We start from the raw sequence: 23033 nt of genomic DNA on the forward strand, positions 1-23033 counted from the left end.
TTAGATCTTATAGATAAAATATAAACATAAGTGGCATGTCAAGTCTGTGCCAAGACAAGTTTACCTTTTCCTCACTTTCCTTCTCTCTTTGGCTTTGAGCTTACATACCTTGAGTTGTTTAGCAATTTGTAGAAAATACCAAATTCAAAATTTGGAAGGATCCAGAGTCCCTGAGACATTGGAGGAAGCAGATCCAAGATTACATCATTAATGATACTGGTTTGATATATAAAAACAACAAACTGTTTATTTTTTATTTTTTAACTAACATAGGAGAGCCTACTTAACACTTCCTATTTGGACTGTTTTATATTCCATGTGGTTTGTTTTCTTCATCTTCTGTGATGAATCTATGACCCATAATTGATCAGTAAAAGTCCATCAATATCTAGGCCAGACACAATGAAACATTTGACAGTGAAAATTAACCTGAGTGGTGCCAATCAGTACATTCTCTAACACTTTTGCCAGGGTACTCAGAACAGACTTATCCCCAGCTTAAAGATTAGAAGCAGAATTGATCTTATATGGCATAATTAATATCTTTCTGAGCTGAATGAAAGAATCTATTTATTGTAGGAAAGAATGGGGGCAACAGACAAATAAGTAAGGCTTGAAAGACATGGAAAAAAAGAAATATCTCTCAGAATATATTTTGAGGTTATTGCTTCAATGCCTAAAGTCAGTCTTCCTCTGGAATTTTAGTCAAAAGATTATTCATTTTATTTATTGTTTCTCTTTTAAGTGGAAGTATATTTGAACCGAATTTACTTCAGTTGTAAACATAGTTCTCATAGTACTTATCATTCCTATTAATTAATATTTTTGTCTAATTCAATCAATAAAAAAAAAGTATAAATTTTGGAATGAAGAGACAAAATTATTGTTAAGACCATATAATATGTATCCTACAAACTTTGCTGAATCAAATAACAAATTGATCATTTCAATGAGAATTTGCAAAGACAACATTATAATGTAACTTATATATACAAATAATTTACCTAACTAAATCCATTTAAAGTATAGTCATGATTGTATTTATATTCTATTTCACCTGATTGAGTATATATTAGCTATGGTAATTTTACTAATGTATCAGTATTTCCTAGTAGAGTTTCTTGTTATTTATTCAGAAATAGGTAAGTTAATTTGAATTCCTGACAATGAGGTATAAGAAGGATTTGACCGGTTTTGATTAATGGATTTCTTTTCATTTTTTTTTTTACTCTTAGGAATAAAATAAGTGGGGATAGGCTCTCATCTTCCTGTGAATACAGTAATGTATAAAAGTGACAGCCATTTTTCCAACAGCTTGAAGGTGAAAATTTCAGGAATATTCATGATACCAGTGAGTTATTGTCTTCTACAATTCTAGGTTTTCTCTGTTGTATTTTTGATTGCTTGTTTGCTTGCTTGTTTTTCTCTGTTGCATTTTGTTTGTTTGTTTGTTTGTGGCCTTGCTTGCTTTTTGATTTTGTCCTCCTTCATTCGTTTTTGGTTAGTTTTAGGCAGCCACTTCCAAAAATAATAATATTGAAAGGCTCATACTTTTGAGTACCATAAAAGTGTATTTTCATCAGGGATACCCCAATACAATATTTCAGGAATAGATTTTAAGACAGGCTCAGAATAAGTTCCAAAGCATTCTTTGAGAGAGAGTTGAGAGACATCTGTGAGGTTTCAACACAACCAAACAACCAGCACCATTTTTTTTTCTTTAGAATTGATTGCGACAAGACTGAGTGTTATGGGATAATGCCAGAGTGACAAATTTCATGTGTAATTGAATATTTGGTTAATTTAGTTAAGTTGCTGATACAATTGGGTTCATTTTCACAATATTACTGTATATATACTATTTTGTCTACTGGCACTTTATTATTTTTCCATATTTTGTCCTCTTTATAATAATTTGTGCCCTTTAATTTTTTCACCTTTGTTAAATTGTATGTTTTCTATCATTCTATTATTTTTACAATGGTTACCATAGACATTGCAAATTTCATTACTTAGATATTAAGTAAAAATAATCATTTTACTATACCAGCACCTTTAGAACACATTAAACTTATGTATCTATCACCCTTTGAAATTCTCCTTTTCATCTTATGTTTTCTTATTCTACATATAACTTGACATGTCTTTGCTATTTTTTATTTTAATGGTATATTTTTATTTAAATTTATTGAAAAATGTATTCCTTATAGTCTAATTTATTCTTTTTTATATTTAATTAAAATTATATATTTTTATGGTGAAGAATAAAGTTTTAAAATACATATGTATACATATGTATATATAATTAACTCATTTCTTTTAGGAGATTCCTATGGAATCATTTGGTTTGGAATTATCATATTTATATATTGACATATATATTACATATGCATGTATGTTTTGTATGTGCTCCCATTATTTGTTTTTCCACAAACACATTTTTTATTTCTCTTCCTTAATGAGTTATATTTTCACTGGGTGAAATTCCAAAGTGGCCACTTATTGAATTTTAGCATTTTTAAAAAGTCTGTTTTCTATAATTTGCATTATTATTGTTAAGAACCTGCTATAAGTCCAATTGTTGGACCTTTGATAAGAATGTATTTTTTTCTCTGTGACTTAATATTTCTATATGTTTTGGTTAAAAAATAATAATTTCTTTACTCTGTTGTGCCTAGGCATGATCTTATTTTTATCTTTGTTTTATGGAATGAATGTGTGTGTGTGTGTGTGTGTGTGTGTAATTTAATGTTCTGTGCTTAGCTTCCTATATGTACATCTTTTTCGTACTTTTGGAAATGTCCTAAAAATATGTTGTAGTGAGAAGACTATCTTATCATCATATTATTTATTCTAAATATTTATGATAATTTAAAGGACACAGGTTGATTTTTGACTTTTCTACAGGAACAAACATTTGCCTAAGGAAAACCCAGATTTTTAATGTCTTTGTCTATTTCCAAAATCATCAAATATCTGAGGAAAAAATGCAGCTTTCATTTTTTTTTTTTTTTACTTTTCTGTGTTCTTAAGCTTCTCAAAATCTTCACCCAAATGAAAATAGTTAATTTAGTGACTCTGCGGTGTTGTAGGAAAAGCCAAAAATGCATATAGTTAGCCTCTCTCTGCAAGGCTTCTGGCAGGCTGCTTTTAGAATATAGCCAAAGTTATGAACACTCTGATTCAGCATGTGTACTCAAAGCCATAAGCATTTGATTGTGAACATGCGTACACTGATGTAACCTGTTGGCAGTGTGCCTTCTTTGTCTGGCCTGCACTAATTTAAAAAAAAAAATGCTTATAGAAAAGACTTGGAGAGATAAATGAAATGGCTGGAGCCTAAATCTGAAGTGGGGGCTGCCTAAAGGCTATTATTGCCTCTGGGTAAAGCATATCTACTATCTCAACTGTGTCTCGTTTCTCTACCTGCCAGGACCCTGAGTCTGTTTCCTGGGCCTGAGCCCCCATTTGACAACTGGTGTAGTCCACAGGGTATTCTGCAGGTGAGAGATGCAGCAACCCCAGCAGACAGGAGGAACCTGTGGCCACTGAGAAGCATGTGGCACTAGGTCACCAATGTCCTATTAGCATGCATTCCTGTGTAGATTTTGGATATGGTAGATGGGTTCCCTGTGAGCATAGATAAAACTTCCTATTTCTCTGTGGTGAACATAGAACCAGCTCAGAGCAGACTGTGAACTGAGCAGTGGAGCCAAAAGGAGATAGAGAAATAGCCTGAGAAGCTGCACAAATATCATTTAGGCCCATGAAATGAATGTCTCTTACAGCTTCAAGAGGAAACACTGATGCCGCTTTACCAGACACTATCAAGATAATGGAATTGCAAGAAGGGACAGGTTTTGAGAGCCAAGGTATGGTTGCGGGAGGACGATCTCCATACCTTGAAAATACCCCCCCCCATACACACCTGTAGTACTTATGTAGTTAGAAGAGGAGGAGGAAAACTATTAACACCTGTAACCCAGGCCAGTGGTAACACAGAAAATGAAACAGCATTAGCAATTGACTTTCATGAGTGGCCACCAGCAGTGCCAGACCACATAATCAAGTTCATCATGTTCCACTAGTCAAGTGGAGTTGGTGGACTTGGGAAAGTAATTTGGATAGAGGGCAAGAAAGCCCCTGGCAACTTTTTGTTATGCCCGCAAGGTTTAAGCATATCAGGAGCTGCTGGTAGGGGCCAAGGGACCCAAAGTATGACAGGAATTGTCAGGAACAATAGGACTCAAGTATGACAGGAGCCAGCATGAGTCATGAGAACCCAAGAGTGCTAGGAGCCAGCAGGGGCCAAGAAAGAGCGCAAGTGTGTTAGAGCTGGCTGGGACCAAGAAACTTCCGAATGTGCAAGGGCCTATTACCTATATAGCTGATCCAGAAACAGTCCATTGCTTGAAGGTAAGGCACCGATACTGTCCAGTGTTTGGTACTCTGATAACTCTAGCTATGGACAACTGCCTGTGTAGATGGCAGTGACTGTGGAGCCTGAGACAATCTAGTTTGATACTGCTGCAGTACAAAGTAGCCAGTGAGTTGATCTACACACTTAATGGATGGTGATAGCAAATGAAGTATCCCCCTTAGTGATACGTACTCACAATTGTGCTGTGTACCAGGGGCAAGTTCTGTGGCAAAAGTTTTGGGAGCTAAGCCACAAGGAATACATTACTATTGGGCATGTTACTGGCCATGTTTGCCGGACTAGCCCTGGGAATGATGAAGAAGATCCTTTGTTCAGGGTGTGGTGGCAGCTTGGGTGCACTGCCACCTACATGAAGCAGATATGAGAACTCTATGGAATGTAGTCAAACCATGGGGTCTGCCTTTAACATCAGATGCCCTGGTAGAGGCTTGCCAGGCATGTGTGGTTTGTGCTCACGAGTAAAAATCTTGGGAGATTAAGTGGAAATGGTTGGGGACTGAAGCTGGCACAAGGGGCTGCCACTTAATGAAGCATGTCTATTATTCCAACTGTTTTTTATCTTCTATCTGCCAGAATCCTGAATCTGTCTCCTTGGTCTAATCTTTGGTCCAACAGATATTCAACTTCAAGTAGATACAGGTATAATTATCAAGCTTTTTATTCATTCTTTCTGAAATATTGATCTGCAGCAAGCTTCCTCACCTGCACGACTCAGAAGAGTTGTTTTTCCTTTTCAACTAAACATTCCAAGTTATAATTCTAGTGCAAACCACCCTTGCAACCAGTTTACTCAGAAGGATATTGACAGAAAACAAATACTCGTACAACAATTTCAGGAGTTCCTACTCAATAGTACTAGAAGCAAATAAAATACAGATATCCAAAGATGGGGCAAAGATGTTCTATCCATCAAGCAGCCACAAGGGATGCCCTAACTTAAACACTATTGGTTAAAAACCTCATGCTGTACAATAGCCAAAATATCTTGTAATAATCCCATAGGCCTGGCTCCATTTTCTTCAAAAGTGGCATGTTGGTTATAAGAAAACAATCCATAAAATCTAATTAGGTATTTGCATTTCATGTGCAGTTCCTACCGTTCTATATGGGTTTTACTAATGAATTGTGCTACCAACAACATAGCTTAATAATGTATTTGACACCTATCATATTATCATTTTAACAGGAGAATAAAGATAAAGAAGTAGACAAACATTAGATTTCCATGAAACAGGAAGGAAGGCTATCATATCTAATCAGAAACATAATTTAATAACTGACCTTTTTATTAAAAAATCACATTTTATGCTATAAAATGAGATGAAACCAGTATTGATAATGAATTATATAGTTAATTTCTTCTAATTTTTTCAAGATATTTGGTGTTCTTTTGTTTGTTTTCTGAAAATTTTCTGTATTGCTCAGATTTTTAAAATATTTTTCTCTAATAAATTAGTTTCCTAACCAATTATTTTTATTTTTATGGATCTCATTCTTCAAAATAAAACTGATTCAAAATACAACTGATTTTGTTGTACTTTAATTAGCAAACACTTTCTTCTTTTCTAATGTAAAATGTTTTAAATATAAGCATTCATAAATACAGCATTTAAAATTTAAAAATATATAAAAAACCCAGGAACTATAATAAATTTAAAACTATAAGTGATCTTTAAGGATTATAACTGCATCACAAAATAATTTTATATGTCATATTTTATTGAATTCAATATACTTTTAATTCTACTATCATTTCTTATTGATTGATCTAGTGGATTATTTATACATGTATTATTAAATATTCAAAGAATTAGTTGTTTTCTAGCCATGCTTTTCTTACAGCATTTTACAAAATCTATTCAGTGATATATCCTGTATTATTTTCAGCTCTGATACTTGAGTTTTTTTACTCTAGGGCCCTCACATTATATGACTGTTTTTGTTAATTAATCCTTTGACAGTTGAAAAGAATACATAATATGTAGTTTTGAAGTGATTGACACATAATTTATGTCAATGTTTTTAATGATATTGTTTATTATTGATTATTTTTAGATATATATGAGAGTAGAATTTGTTTTGAAAAAAATTATATTTGCACAGATTATATCTTATTATAATTAGGACCCCATTCTTGTGGATGTATATGATGGTGGGATTCACTTATGTTTCTTCATATGTGTACATAGCAAATTGTGTACATAGCAAAATTATGTCAGATTTGTTCTACTGTTTTTCCTATTCCTATTCCCCTTCCCTTCCCTTCATTACCCTATTATAATCTACTGAACTTCATTACTTCCCCTTTCCCCCTTTATTGTGGTTTACTTTCTGTATATCAGTGAAAACATCCAATCTTTGATTTTTTTGGAATTGGTTTATTTCACTTAGCACGATAATCCCCAGATCTATCCATTTACTAGGAATTGTCATAATATTATTCTTTTTATGGTTGAGTAATATCTGCTGTGTGTATATACACAAAATTTCTTAACTCATTCATTTGTTTAAGGGCACCTACGTTGTTTCTATAACTTAGCTATTGTAAACTGTGTTACTATAAACATTAGTGTAGCTGCATTGCTGTAGCATGCTGATTTAAAATCCTTTGGATATATGTGAAGAAGTACTGGGTCAAATGGTATTCCTAGTTTTTTGAGGAATATTCACACTGCTTTCCAGAATGGTTGCACCAATTCGGAGACCCACCAGCAATACATGAGTGTACCTTTTCCCCCACTTTCTTGACAAAATCTATTCTTGCTTGTATTCTTCATAGTTGCCATTCTCATTGGAGTTGAAATCTCAGTGTAGTTGGATTTGCATTTTTCTAATTGCTAGAGATATTGAACATTATTTATATAATTGGTGACTATTTGTATTTCATCTTTTGAGAAGGGTATAATCAGTTCCTTTTCCCACTTATTGACAGGGTTATTTGCTTTTATGGTGTTAAATTTCTTGAATTCTTCATATATTCTGGAAATTGATGCCTTGTCTGAGGTGAAGATGGCAAAGATTTTTTTCCATCCTGTTGGCTTTCTTCATGCTCTTGATTATTTTCTTTGCTCTAAAGAAGCTTTTTAGCTTAATATCATTCCATTTACTGATTATTATTCTCCTTCCTGCACTTTAGGAGTGTGTTTTTTTTTTTAAAGAGAGAGGTGAGAGGTGAGAGAGAGAGAGAGAGAGAGAGAGAACTTTTGATATTTATTTTTCAGTTTTTAGCAGACACAACATCTTTGTTTGTATGTGGTGCTGAGGATCGAACCCAGTCCGCACGCATGCCAGGCAAGCGCGCTACCGCTTGAGCCACATCCCCAGCCCTTTAGGAGTGTTGTTAAGAAGTCAGTTCTTGAGCCAAAATATTGAAGTATTGAGGCTACATTTTTTTCTAGTATGTTGTTAGGATGGCCTTAGGCCTGAGCCTAAGAACTCCATTTTAAAAACTCCAGTTTGAAACCTACAGTTTTACCATACAACACCCACAGATCCCTCCAGTATGGCCTCAAACAAGTTACTTCCCTTCACCCTGATAAACAGTGAAGTCACCTGCAGGCTGTCCTGGTCTAATAATAGGGAAAGGTGAGAAGATCAGGGTGGAGACCACCAGACCAGATGTTTCTGACCCCAGAGTAAATGATGTCACTGAGAAATCCAGTGGTAGCTTATAAGGATTGAAAGGGGGTCAAAAACCCCCAAATTTACTATAAATAATAGAGCAAATGAACAGGGATTCAGCCAGCCAAAACAAGGATGCACTCTAGCTGGAGAGCCTGATGAGGACCTGACATCCCATCACTTGTCATCATTTTCTGAGCCTCTGCATGATCCTCACTGCTTTCAAACTCTACTGCCTCCTCTCGACCTTGGTGAGAGCCTCAACTTCTCCCTATGACCCTCTCCTCAACTGGTTATCCACTCCATGCCAGGAAAAGCCTGCCTTGGTTCTGGACCTGGTCATTGCAGTCTGAGTGAGTGTGCATCTGCTGGACTGAAACCCTAAGACTTAAGACTTTTGAACTTAGCTTGCAGAAGACATGTCTGTCATTAGCCTATCATGATCAAGTGTGTTTCGCAGTGCTTAGAATTAATCTAGAATTGTTTGCTGTGAATTAATTAACCTAGAATTGTCTGTTGTAAGTTGATTTTGTCTATTGCAGTGCCTAGCATTAAGGATTGTTGTTTTCTTGATTAAGAATCTATAGAGTGAAATTGTATTGAATAATTTGAGTAAATAAGGCATTGAAAGGGGCAGAAGTGCATGGACATTCTTTATTTCTCCCCTCGACTGCATACATTGCAATTTTGTCCCCTCAAGACAGAGAGATAGCTCTACTTCATGAAGCTGGAGCTGAGGCAAAATACCATAGTGGAAGAGTGTAGTGGAGGGAAATAGCTCACATTATGATCAGGAGAGAGAGAGAGAGAGAGAGAGAGAGAGAGAGAGAGAGAGAGAGAGAGAATCCAATTATCAGTACAAGGTATATACCCCATAAGCATGCCTCCAATGACCCACCCCCTCCAGCCATACCCTAGCTTCCTTCAGTTAATCCCAGAAGGGGATTAATTCACTGATTGTGTTAAGGTTTTCATTACATAATCATTTCTCCATCCCTCTAGTATGGCCTCAAACAAGTTACTTCCCCTCACCCTGATAAACAGAGTGAAGCCCCCTGCAGGCTGTCCTGGCCTGATAAGAGGGAAAGGTGAGAATATCAGGGTGGGGACCACCAGACCAGTTGTTTCTGACCCCAGGGTAAATGATGTCATTGAGAAATCCAGTGTAGCTTATAAGGATTGAAAGGGGGTCAAAAAAAAACCCAAATTTACTATAAATAATAGAGCAAATGAACAGGGATTCAGCCAGCCAAAACAAGAATGCACTCTAGCTGGAGAGCCTGATGAAGACCTGACATCCCATCATTTGCATTGTCTCACACATGAGCTTTTGTGAGATACCTCACATACAATCATAACTTTGACACAATAAGCAGGAATCATAAAATCAGCAATTTCCATCAGTATAAACAGTACATAATCATAAATTTTATTTGGCATAAGATCAAGCAGTAAGTGTTCTATGTGACTTCCACCTTATTAGTGATTGCAATAGAATGTGTGGTGGGGGCTGGCTTTATATAAACTCATTAGTGTAAAGAGGTGTTAAGAATAGAGTCAATTAAGAGGAAAGAAGAAGAGATAGAAGGTAGAAATGTGCAATATTAAGGGATGAATAGGACAAATGCAGTGGTAACATGGGATGTCTTGGTTATGAGGAGGAAGGCAGAAAATAGAAGTGAAATGGAAAAATGAAAGAGAGAAGAGTAGATTGTGGTTATTATCAAAGGAAAATAGAAAGAGGGAAAAAAGAGAAACAGAGTAGTGTAATAGAAAATTGCCGCAGTCTGGCTGGGGAAAATAACTGGGGGGTGACAAGCAACTTGTGAAGGTTGATACAGCAGGAGCCACTTTATTACAGGACAGAGAAGTATGTATACCCAACTAATTACACACAGCTTCACTTAATTAACATAAACTAGATACAGCAGTCAACCAATAAGGAATCCTCATCATCTTAATGATTACACACAGTTTAACTTAATGGACATAATCTAGACACAGCAGTCAGTCATTAAGGAATCTCCATCATCTTAATGGCTCCCTGGCTTTACTTCTCAAACCACTCCTCTTGGCAAAGTGCCAGGCGCCATCTTGACTTGTCTGTGGCCCTTATCAGAAAATGTAATGGTTAATTGAACTGCCAACTTAGTTGGATTAAGAGATGCCAAAGATTAAGAGGGACTGATTGGAATATGGGATATCCAACTGAAGTGGATACCCTCCCTAAGTGTGGCAGCATCATCCAATAGGATGGTAATTTGGATGGAATAAAAGTTGAAAGAACAAGGAAGCAACAGAAGATGCAAGCACAATTCTTTCTAAATGTGTTCTTGATTGCTGCTGTGATAACCTGAGGACCTCAGACTCTTTCTTCTTCACTATTCCAAAGTGTACTCTGACAGTGATTCTCCAGGGACTTTCCAGAAGCTTTGGTCTTAGACTGTGGTACCATCATTAATTCCTCTTGTTCTGAGGCTTCACCTTCTTGGATTTAACAGCTTTGGTTTCTATAGCTCTCCAGCCTGCAGATAGCCATTGTGGACTATCCAGTTTCTGGTCATGTGAGCCAATCTAATAAATCCCCTTTTTATAATTATACTTCCTGCTGATTCTGTTCCTCTAGAGAACTCTTAATACTGACAATATATTGTCAAACAAAATTAAAATATACTAATTAAACCCTAACCCTCCAAAAAGAGAGCAAGGAAAAATATCTACCAAATAAATAAATAAAAAGAAAATAGAAAAATCTTGGCATAAATTTAAACAGCCATTTACACTTCCATTAGAGTGAACAAAATAGTCAATAAGAATACTCTCCCTGCCTGTGTCCAACTGATTTTCATTTCATATCTTCTTGAGGTTTGAACTGAGTTTGGGAGTATAGGCCTTGGGCTGTTGAATCCTTCCTTTTTACTACGTTGCACATCAAGATGCATGTTGGGGTGTAAGACTTCTCAACTTGGCTTCTTGCCACAGTGTCATTCCATTCCCAGGTCATGTTTTCTGTTGCTATTTATTTATTTATTTATTTTGAGAGAGAGAGAGAGAGAGAGAGAGAGAGAGAGAGAGAGAGAGAGAGAGGAGTTTCTGTAGGTGGAGTTCCTGGGAGTGGGGCTTAAGTTTCATGAGGCTCCAAGTGTTTCATTGTGTGGTGAGTTGTCCAGTAGTGTTGATTGAACATGCCTCTAGAGCCTCTACATTGGGACATTGTACCCCAGGAATCTCCCTAGGGTTCCACTCATGAGACAGGAGAATTTACCCTTCACTGTTTCTGTTGCACAAGGATATTGCCCCTTCTGTCCTTCAGGGTTTAGTCACTGAACACCCAGAGGCAGGCCAAAATCCGAGCGGTGGTTGCAGAGTGAGAGGCAGGCCAGAGGCCAAGCAGCAGGCACCAGTGAATTGTGGGTCAGAGGCCAACTTGTAGGCTTAGCAGCAAGCACTATGTGCTGGAGTGGAAGGAGCTGAGATCTGAGCAACTGACCAGGTGCTGAGCAGTGAACTGTGTGCCTAGCAGAAGACCGAATAGCAGGTAGAATGCTGTTCACCAACACACCCAACCATTTAAATTGCTGACCTGCTATAGCTGGACTTGTAGCCCCTGGAAGCTGCTGGAGTCAAAGAGTTAAAGGTAGCTGGGTTCTCTTTGGCCTTTCCAGTTTGTATTCCCCCAGGCAAAATGCTTTCACTGTCTGATTTTCCCTGGACTTGCTACCTCAGTTAAATCTTTGGTAGGCTCAGATAAGATCTCATGGACCCATCTTGAAATCTTGGGACTGCATTCCCAGTTACCAGGGGCACAAAACAAGGCACAGTTGTCCTGAGATGGCTCCTATTTGGGATGATTGATAAACTTGAAGGGTCTTTTATGAGTTGACCTTTAATGAGTCCTTTAATGAGTTGAACAGCTTCTGGATGGACTAGAGAAGGCTGCCCCTGTAGTATTAGGATTTTCAGGGCTAAGCCTATTACTATTTCTCAGCTTTTTCCATCCTTGTGCACTAATTACACTACGCCTGCAAGCAGCTTATCTCTAATTTTATATCTTTTCCTTGTTTAATGAACCCAAACTTTCTATTTTCTAAAGCTCTTGGTCTAATATTGAATATTAGTGAAAATATTTTTATTACTTTTTTAACCTCAGGGAGAAGTAGTATTCCTGCTGCTTGAGTTGCAGGTAGCCAAGCAATCTGAAATGCTGCTACACTCTAATCTGCCATCTTGCCATTGTTTAATCATATTGCTTAAAACATCTATTTTCTTATTGACTCAATTATTTGTGTTTCCATTATCAGTTAATGAAGAGTTTTCTTATGAAAAGTCATTCTTGATTTTGGCTTTGCCATTTTCTTTTTTAATTCTCCAGGGAAATTGAAACAGAGGGTTTATTAAAATAGAATAAATATTATTTATATATAAAATAAGTTGCAACATACATTGAGTCTGAAATTAGAGTTTAGTTCTTCAAAGCAGTCTCCAAAAAGAGAGGGAGATAATCAGGGTTCAACTAAAATTTGGAGACTTTTTAAATTTTAATTTGTAACACACTGGACTTAATATGTAAATTACTGAACAAAAACCGTATTTTAAGCAAAAAATAACAGGAGTTTTTATTTTAGAAGAGGTACCATTACTAGTATGGCAATATGTAAATCAATAGATGTGTAACTGATGTGATTCTGCAATCTGTATATGGGGTAAAAATGGGAGTTCATAACCCACTTGAATCAAAGTGTGAAATATGATATATCAAGAAATATGTAATGTTTTGAACAACCAACAATAAAAAATTAAAAAAAAAAAGAAGAGGTACCATTAATTCATGGATCATTCACTAATTTTACTAAAAGGCAGGGAATAATAATTATAGAACATCACAGATTTGTGCATATAGTGAAAGCTAAAGCATAATACTGTTTAACTTGATTTTACAGTGGGAAGCTTGCTAAATCTGAAGGACATCTCCATCTTTATTTTATTTGAACCTTCATGGCAATGACTGACTAAGCAATTTTCTCTTATGTCATACACTTGCACACTCTCTTGATTTTCTATTGCATTTCCAATCAAATATATGTTTTATTCTTTACTAAAAAGATTCTTGAAGCTAGTACTATCATTTGCTTGATTAGTTCTATACTATTACTGCATATAATATACATTTTAGAACATATTCACTATAAATAAATCATGAAGTATTTACTTAGTAACAGGTTGACTGTTAGTGTTCCATAGATTTGTGTATTAGGTGCTATTCTCTACTCATCTACATACATTTTCACTAGGTGAGTAAAAATTTATTTGAGAATTATTATATGTAAACTGATTTGGAGATGAAGATTGTGGATGTCCTTGAAATGATCATAATTGTATAGAATCAAGGCAATTGCACATGTGATTTAATTAGTCATTTAATAAATATTCTATACACAATGTAACAAGCTTATGGTATTGTCCAATTAGTAACTGGATTATAAATTCAAATGTAATACTAGAAGTTTGCTATTTAAAAAAATAAAATTATTTGGAAATGCTACTTTAAATATTCCATTTCTAAATTGAATTCTACATCTATTATGAATTTAATTCTAACAATTAAATTTAAATCATAATTGTATAGAATCAAGGCAATTGCACATGTGACTTCTCAAATTGTAACAAAATTTTTATTTTTGTATTCTAATTATTTTTTCTAATTTTCAATTTAATTATAGTTTAAAATTTTAATCGACTGCTATTATTTTCTTTCCAATCTACTATATATATATATATATATATATATATATATATATATATATATCCTTATATGTTTATTAAATTTCTCTCTCATATGTACTAAGCTTCAGTGTCATTGTTTTCATTTTCCTTAAAAGCCTAGAAAAAATTCTTAAAATTATTGATTTAGTTATATAAGCAGTCTTCCTATTTGTTAAATTGGTAGTTTTCTTTTTCTTAACTTGAATATATTACTGAATGTGGTCTTGTAATTTTAGAAGGCTTTTATTTCTTATAAGTCTAGGCTCTTCTTGAATTGTAATAAAATATGGAGTGTGAACTTTAAGAACTGTAACTACATATAAGTAAATATGATTTTATGTTTGACAGTAATTCTAATACAAAAAAAGAAACAAAACTTTTTATAAGTATATCTGGTATTTCACTCCTGTTTTCCTATATAAAAGTAAACAAAGTTCTTTTCCTGGTATTTTATGTTTCCAAACACAATATCAAATTTTCTTCAAAGATTTTCTTCTCAACTACAAGTGTAAAAGTTTATTTTGTATGTCAGGTATTATTTTATTATATCATAAGACACTTGGTTACCTTATGTAATGAAATATGGAATGAAATAATAAATTCAAAAAAAAAAGCAAGTGTTTAACAACCTATAGGGGGGCCCAGAGAAATGAACAAGACATTTGACAACAATGTGGGTTTTTTCTTTTTTTTCTTTTGTTTTTCTGTATTTCTTTTATTTTTTTCTTTCTATTTAAGCTTTGCCAAGCCAAAAGATGTCACATAAATTTACAGAAGTCTAAGGAAATCTTAGACTCCAAGTAAGAGGAAATATTTAGGAGTTCATTGAACATAAGAAGCAGATCTGTAAAATACCTAGGATTTCCCATTTTGAACTTCCTAAGGCTATGATATAAGAGTACAGATAAATCTGAAGCACCCAACCTTTAATGAAGACTCAAGCATTGCTTCCAATAGCCTCAGCTACTGATTAGATTAAGTCAACTTTCCTCTTCACAAACTTCCTACAAAAACAAAGAAAGTACAAAAAGTACACTCTGTAGCAATGGTTTCTAATTTTCTTCATCTTTCCTGTGAGAGCCACAGGAAGATAACTTTTGTCTCTTTACCATGAGAAAGACTTATTGAAGATAAAGTCCATGAAAGTGCAGGGTTTTCTTAATCCTATAATACCCATAAATTCCTCATTCATGTTTATATTTCAATGGAATTAATCTAGAAATCAGTAACAACACAAAAGTAAATAAAAATTTGCAATATTATTGAGATTAAATATTTCCTTCCAATTAAAACAAAGATCCAACAATATGCCGCCTACAGGAGACTCATCTGGTAGGAAAAGACATACACAGACTGAAGGTGAAAGGTTGGGAAAAATCATACCACTCACATTGACCTCGGAAGCAAGCAGGGGTGTCCATACTCGTATCAAATAAAATAGACTTCAAGCCAAAGTCAATCAAAAGGGATAAAGAAGGACACTACATACTGCTCAAGGGAACCAACACCAACAAGACATAACAATCATTAATATATATGTCCCAAACAGTGGTGCAGTTATGTTCATCAAGCAAACCCTTCTCAAGTTCAAGAGTCAAATAGACCACAACACAATAATCATGGGTGATTTTAACATACCTCTCTCACCACTGGACAGATATTCCAAACAAAAGTTAAATAAAGAAACTATAGAACTCAATAACACAATAATTTAGACTTAATTGACATATATAGAATATATCAACCAACATCAAGTGGATAGATACACTTTTTTTCTCAGCAGCACATGGATCCTTCTCTAAAATATACCATATATTATGTGACAGTGCAACTCTTAGCAAATCCAAAGGAGTAGAGATACTACCATGCATTTTATCTGATCATAATGGAATGAAATTGGAAATCAATAATAAAATAAGGAGGAAAAATTCCTGCATCACATGGAGAATAAACAATATGCTACCGAATGAACAATGGGTTACAGAAGACATCAAGGAGGAAATTAAAAAATTCTTAGAGGTAAATGAAAACTCTGACACAACATATCAAAATCTCTGAGACAGTATGAAAGCAGTACTAAGAGGAAAATTCATTGCATGGAGTTCATTCCTTAAAAGAAGAAAAAGCCAACAAATAAATGACCTCACACTACATCTCAAAGCCCTAGAAAAAGAAGAACAAATCAGCAGCAAATGCAGTAGAAGGCAAGAAATAATTAAAATCAGAGCTGAAATCAATGAAATTTAAACAAAAGAAACAATTGAAAAATTGACAACACTAAAAGCCAGTTCTTTGAAAAAATAAACGAGTTTGACAGACCCTTAGCCATGCTAACAAAGAGAAGAAGAGAACCCAAATTACTTGCATATGGGACAAAAAAGGCAATATCACAACTGACACTACAGAAATACAGAAGATAATTAGAAATTATTTGAAAACATATACTCTAATAAAATAGAAGATAGTGAAGGCATCGATAAATTCCTTAATTCATATGATCTGCCCAGATTGAGTCAGGAAGATATACACAACTTAAACAGATCAATATCAAGCGAGGAAATAGAAGAAGCCATCAAAAGATTACCAACCAAGAAAAGCCCAGGACTAGACGGATATACAGCCGAGTTTTACAAGACCTTTAAAGAAGAACTAATTCTAATACTCTACAATCTATTTCAGGAAATAAAAAAAGAGAGAGTACTTCCAAATTCATTCTACGAGGCCAATATCACCCTGATTCCAAAACCAGACAGAGACACTTCAAAGAAAAAAAAAACTTCAGACCAATATCTCTAATGAATATAGATGCAAAAATTCTCAATAAAATTCTGGCAAATCGGATACAAAACATATCAAAAAGATCGTGCACCATGATCAAGTGAGATTTATCCCCAGGATGCAAGGTTGGTTCAACATACGGAAATCAATAAATGTAATTCATCACATCAATAGACTTAAAGAACCATATGATCATTTAGATAGATGCAGAAAAAGCATTTGACAAAATACAGCATCCCTTTATGTTCAAAACACTAGAAAAACTAGGGATAACAGGAACTTACCTCAACATTGTAAAAGCTATCTACATTAAGCCTCAGGCCAGCATCATTCTAAACAGAGAAAAACTGAAGGCATTCCCTCTAAAATTTGGAACAAGACAGGGATGCCCTCTCTCTCTCACCACTTCTATTTAACATAGTTCTTCAAACACTGGCAAGAGCAATTAGACAGACTAAAGAAATTAAAGGGATAACTATAGGAAAAGAAGAACTTAAACTAGCACTATTTGCTGATGATATGATTCTATACCTAGAAGACCCAAAAAACTCTACCAAGAAATTTCTAGAACTAGTAAATGAATTCAGCAAAGTGGCAGGATATAAAACCAACACCCATAAATGAAAGGCATTTCTATATATCAGGGACAAATCCTCTGAAAAGGAAATGAAGAAAAATACCCCATTCACAATATCCTCAAAAAAAAAATACTTGGGAATCAACTTAAAAAAAGAGATGAAAGATTTTTACAATGAAAACTATAGAACCCTTAAGAGAGAAATAGAAAAAGACCTTAGAAGATGGAAAGATCTACCTTGCTCATGGATAGGCAGAATTAATATTATTAAAATGACCATACTACCAAAAGCACCATTCAGGTTCAATGCAATTCCGATCAAAATCCCAATGGCATTCCTCATAGAAATAGAAAAAGCAATCATGAAATTCATCTGGAAAAATAAGAGACCCAGAATAGTTACGCAATTCTAAGCAGGAAGAGTGAAATAGGTGGTATCACTATACCAGACCTTAAATTATACTACAGAGCAATAGTAATAAAAACAGCATGGTACTGGCACCAAAACAGGCTAGTAGACCAAAGGTACAGAACAGAGGTCACAGAGACTAACCCACAAAATTACAACTACGTTATATTAGACAAAGGTGCCAAAACCATGCACTGGAGAAAGGATAGCATCTTCAACAAATGGTGCTGGGAAAACTGGAAATCCATATGCAACAAAATGAAATTGAATCCCTATCTCTCACCATGCACAAACGTTAAATCAAAATGGATCAAGGATCTAGGGATTAAACCAGAGACTCTGTGTCTAATAGAAGAAAAAGTAGGCCCTAATCTCCATCACGTGGGGCTAGGCCGCAACTTCATTAATAAGACACCTATTGCACAAGAATTAAAACCAAGAATCAACACATGGGATGGATTCAAACTAAAAAGTTTTTCTCAGCAAAAGAAATAATATGTGAAGGAACAAATTTTTACCCCTTACACATCAGATAGAGCTCTAATCTCTAGGTTATATAAAGAGCTGAACAAGATAAGCACCAAAAAAACAAATAATCCAATCAATAAATAGGCCAAGGACCTGAACAGACACTTCTCAGAAGAGGATATATAGTCAATCAACAAATATATGAAAAAATGCTCATCATCTCTAGCAATCAGAAAAATGCAAATTAAAACTACTCTTAGATACCATCTCACTCCAGTAAGAGTGGCAGCCATTATGAAGACAAACAACAAAAAGTGCTGGCAAGGATGCAGGGGAAAAGGTACACTTGTACACTGCTGGTGGGACTGCAAAGTGGTGCAGCCAATTTGGAAAGCAGTATGGAGATTCCTTGGAAAACTGGGAATGGAACCACCATTTGACCCAGCTATTCCTCTTCTTGGACTATACCCAAAGGACCTAAAAACAGCATATTACAGAGACACAGCCACATCAATAGCAGCACAATTCACAATAGCTAAACTGTGGAGCCAACCTAAATGTCCTTCAGTGGATGAATGGATAAAAAAAATGTGCCATGTATACACAATAGATATTAATCAGCAATAAAAAAAAAAAAACCAATAAGATCATGGCATTTGCAGGGAAATGGATGGCATTAGAGCAGATTATGCTAAGTGAAGTTAGCCAATCCCCCAAAAAAATAAATGACAAATGTCTTCTCTGATATAAGGGGGTGACTCAAAATGGGGTTGGGAGGGAGAGCAAGGGAGGAAGATTCCTCTACATAGGGAATAGGGGTGGGAGGGAAAGAGAGGGAGAAGGGGAATAGCATGGATGGTGAAAGGAGACTCTCATCATTATACAAAATACATGTATGAAGATGTGAATTTGGTGTCAACATACCTTATATATAATCAGAGATATGATAAGTTATTGTATAATGGTGTATTAAGAATCATAATGAAATTAAAAAATTTTTAAAAATCATAAAAAAATTTCCTTCCAATGAACATATGACTCAAGGAAAATATCTTATTAGAAGTTAAAAGTTCATTCTGAACTAAATGAAAACAAGAAGAGAATTATCAGAATTTATTGGAAATGTTTCAGAGATAAAATTATTCATTGCACATATACTGCTTAGGTTAGAATAGAGATTTTTATAAAATATCATTGGAAACTAGACATAAGAGAAAATTTATTCCAAAAACACGAGGGGAAAGGAAATCATAATATTTAGAGCAGAAATGTATAAAACTAAAACCAAAAAAATAGTAGACATAATCAGTGGCATTAATATTCTTTTTTAGCTACGAATAATTGACCAATATCTTCCCACAGTCACCAAGAACATTAGAGGAAAAAACAAATTACTAATATCAGAAATAAAATCATAGTACCTCAATACTAGTACCATGGACACTAAAATGACAATAATAGAATATGATAAACTATATTTACCAAGTTGTGATAATTTAGATGAATTAAAACAATAATTGAAAGAGACAATCTATCAAAACATACCCAGTAAGAATAAATAATTTGTTTGTCTATGTCTATTAAAGATATTAAAATTTATAATGTTTCAAAAAAGAAAGCACCAAGTCCAGATAAATTCATTAGTGAATTTTGCTGAACATTTAAGTAATAAATGATACTGAAAATCTATAATATTTTCTGGAAGTTAGGTACAAAAGTAAAATTTCCTTACTCTATTAAACCAAATTTGCTCTAATACCAAAAGCACATAGACACATTATTAGAAAGGAAACTTGCTGGATGCAGTGGCACATGCCTGTAAACTCAGCAGCTTGAGAGGCTGAAGCAGGAGGATTGCAAGTTCAAAGCCAGCATTAGCGAAAACCAGTAGCTAAGTAACTCAGTGAGATCCTGTCTCTCAATAAAATACAAAGTAGGGCCCATAATGTAGCTCATTGTTTGAATGTCCCTGAATTCAATCTCAGGTACCCCCACACCAAAAATAGAAAGGAAACTATTGACAAACACATCTTCTATGTATATATTTACAAAGTCCTCACAAAATATTAGTAAATAAAATTCAACAATATAGAAAATTATGCATTATGGCCAAATGAGTTTATTACAGGTACGTACAGAATTTATAAATAAATTAATGTAATCACATCAGCCAAATAAAGAAAAAAATATTTGTTAAGTAAAGCAGAAAAATTGACAAGATCCAACAAAAATTCTTGTTAAATTTCTCAGCAAATTAGAAACTTCCCATATGTTTGTGTGTGTGTGCATGTGTGTGTGTATATATATATATATATATATATATATATATATATATATATAAAATCTATTAGCATCTTACTTAATAATAGGGACCAGTATCCCTTTCATCTAAGATCAGAAACAAGAGAACAACTTCCTTCTCACTAATTCCAATACTCAACATGATACCAGAATTCCCATCTAACTCAATGAAAAAAAAAAACAAAAAAGAAAAAGAAAAAGATATAAAAGTTATGTGTGGATTGGGAAGGAAAAAAAATATATAGTTCTCTATATTTCAGATAACATGCTGGTCTACCTAGAAAATCCCAAAGAAAAGACAAGCAAATTATCTAAAAAATACATGGCTTTTGTTAGGTTAAACAATACAAATGACCCAAGTAAACTGATTCATTTCATACTAGCAAGGAACATAGAAATTTGAAAGTAAAAACATAAAACAAGTTACAATGTTACTACCCTTCCCAAAATAAGTACTTGTGCTTATGTATATATCTAACCAAATATGTACGTGGTTTTAAGACTAAAACTTCCCACAATATCCCATTTGTGGAAGAACTAGGAAAATTGGTGGTTTAAGTGAACCTGACAATAACACAGATGAGGCTGTGGTACAACAGGAACTCTCAGCCACTGCTCATTGGAATACATTATGGACAACTCCTTTGAAGACAGTTTTTGCAGTTTTATACAAAACTAAACATAAGCCTATTGTATAATTTATCAATCATGTCTCTAGGCTTATCCCTAAGTTATATGAAAACTAAAGTTTACACAAAAATTTATACAAGAAAGCTTATCAGTTTCACTTATATTTACCATATGTGAAAACAACTAAGGTGGGCTTTTAATAGGCAAATGGAAAAATAATCTGTGGTACATCCTTAAAGGTGTTTACCAGTCAGTGATTAAAAAAAAAAAAAAGGAATGAACTTCCTAGCAACAGGAATATTTGAACAAAATTTAAGTGCCTATTTTTAAGTGAAAGAAGTCCATCAGAAAGTAATGTAGCCTCGTACCATGATTCATATCTGCAATCCCTATGGCTTGGTAAGCTGAGGCCAGAGGATCACAAGTTTAAAGCCAGCTTCAGTAATTGAGCAAAGCCCTAAGCAACTTAGTGAGATCCTTTCTCAAAAAAAAAAAAGTTTAAAGGGCTGTGAATGTGGCTCAGTGGTTAAGGACCCTGGGATTGTATATTTGGTACACCTCCCTCCAAAATAAGTAATATACGTCATAAGATTACAATTATATTACAGTATGGCAAATGTAGATAGATAATAAAAGGACTACTTTATGACAGGAGTTCTGTAGGAAGGAAGGAGGGGAAACACTGTACTGGGAAGTTTGTTGCTGTTGTTATTTGTTTTTGGTACGTGGGACTGAACCTACTGGTGTTTTACCACTGAGCTACAACCCCCAGTACTTTAGTACTTAATTCATTTACTACTTATTTCACTAGAGACAGGTTTTTGCTAAACTGCTAAGGTTCTCAATAACTTGCAGCACTCCTGCTTTAGCCTATCAATTTGTTGTTAACTTGTACAACCATGCACTGCTACCCATAGAGAAAAATTTTTAAATGTTGAAATGTTTTTTTATGATGCTGTCTGTGATGGAACCTATGTGATAGTACAAATTCACCAAAATGCATAAGATTTATGGCAAGAAGAGTGAATTGATATATGCAATTAAAAAATCATTTTGGAAAAAAAGAGGTTATGATAATGAAATAAATACACTGCTTTTTAATAATTAAAAAAATCATTTTGGAAGAGTATAAGTTTTCTAGATCTGCCATACAAAAATATCATGGATGGTACTGCTCAAATATCAGTGATTTATTTTCTCATGGTTTTGGAGATGGAAACTCTTGAGACCATGTCATCATTGCATTACACTCTGCCCTTCAGGGTCTTAATTGCTAAGCACACATACTAAGGGAATGAAATTGCTGCTGCACAGTTATTTGCTTTTGGTGGCCTCAATTACAACTCTGTTCTACCTACCATTCCTAAGACCTAATTGCTTCTATACCATGCACTCTGAAACCTACTTAGCAATTGTAGTATCACAACATCCCAGGGACTCAAGTCCACTATGCAGTGTCACAAAACCAGGCCCTACTTCCTGGGAACCAACCTAACTTTCCGTCTGAGTCATTACTGGGCCCCTCCATCCTTGGTTACTTATTGCCATTACACCTTTGTCTCTGTAATATGAGCTACCACAATGTCACACTGTTTCATGGGTCAGAGTCAGCACTATGTTTCTCCTACAATTAAGGGTGTAAGTCATGGCTACACCTCTTAGGCTAATCTTCTGCAGTAGGTTGTACTATACAGAGTAGCAGATATGTAGACTAAAAAAGTCTAGAGATATAGTGTACAAAATGGTCACCATAACTACCATATTGTATCAAATATTTGAAAATTTAATGAAAGAGTAGATTTTAGGTGCTTTTATCATTCACACATATGTAGGCTAATCATGTGAGATGGTGGGTATTTTAATGTTTTTCTGTAGTAACCATTTTACTATGTATGAGTATTTTATAATTTATGTTATATACCTTAAACAAATACTTTAAATAGAGTAATAGAGGAAAAATGAATAAAATATTCATTTCTTTACCTATTTTCTACATTTATTTATAAATTATAACTACACATTTATTTATTCAACCATCTATATAT

The sequence above is a fragment of the Marmota monax genome, unplaced genomic scaffold (genome assembly GCF_021218885.2).
Source record: "Marmota monax isolate L192 unplaced genomic scaffold, Marmota_monax_Labrador192_F-V1.1 WCK01_AAM20220418_F8-fsc00016, whole genome shotgun sequence".
NCBI classification, from domain to species: domain Eukaryota; kingdom Metazoa; phylum Chordata; class Mammalia; order Rodentia; family Sciuridae; genus Marmota; species Marmota monax.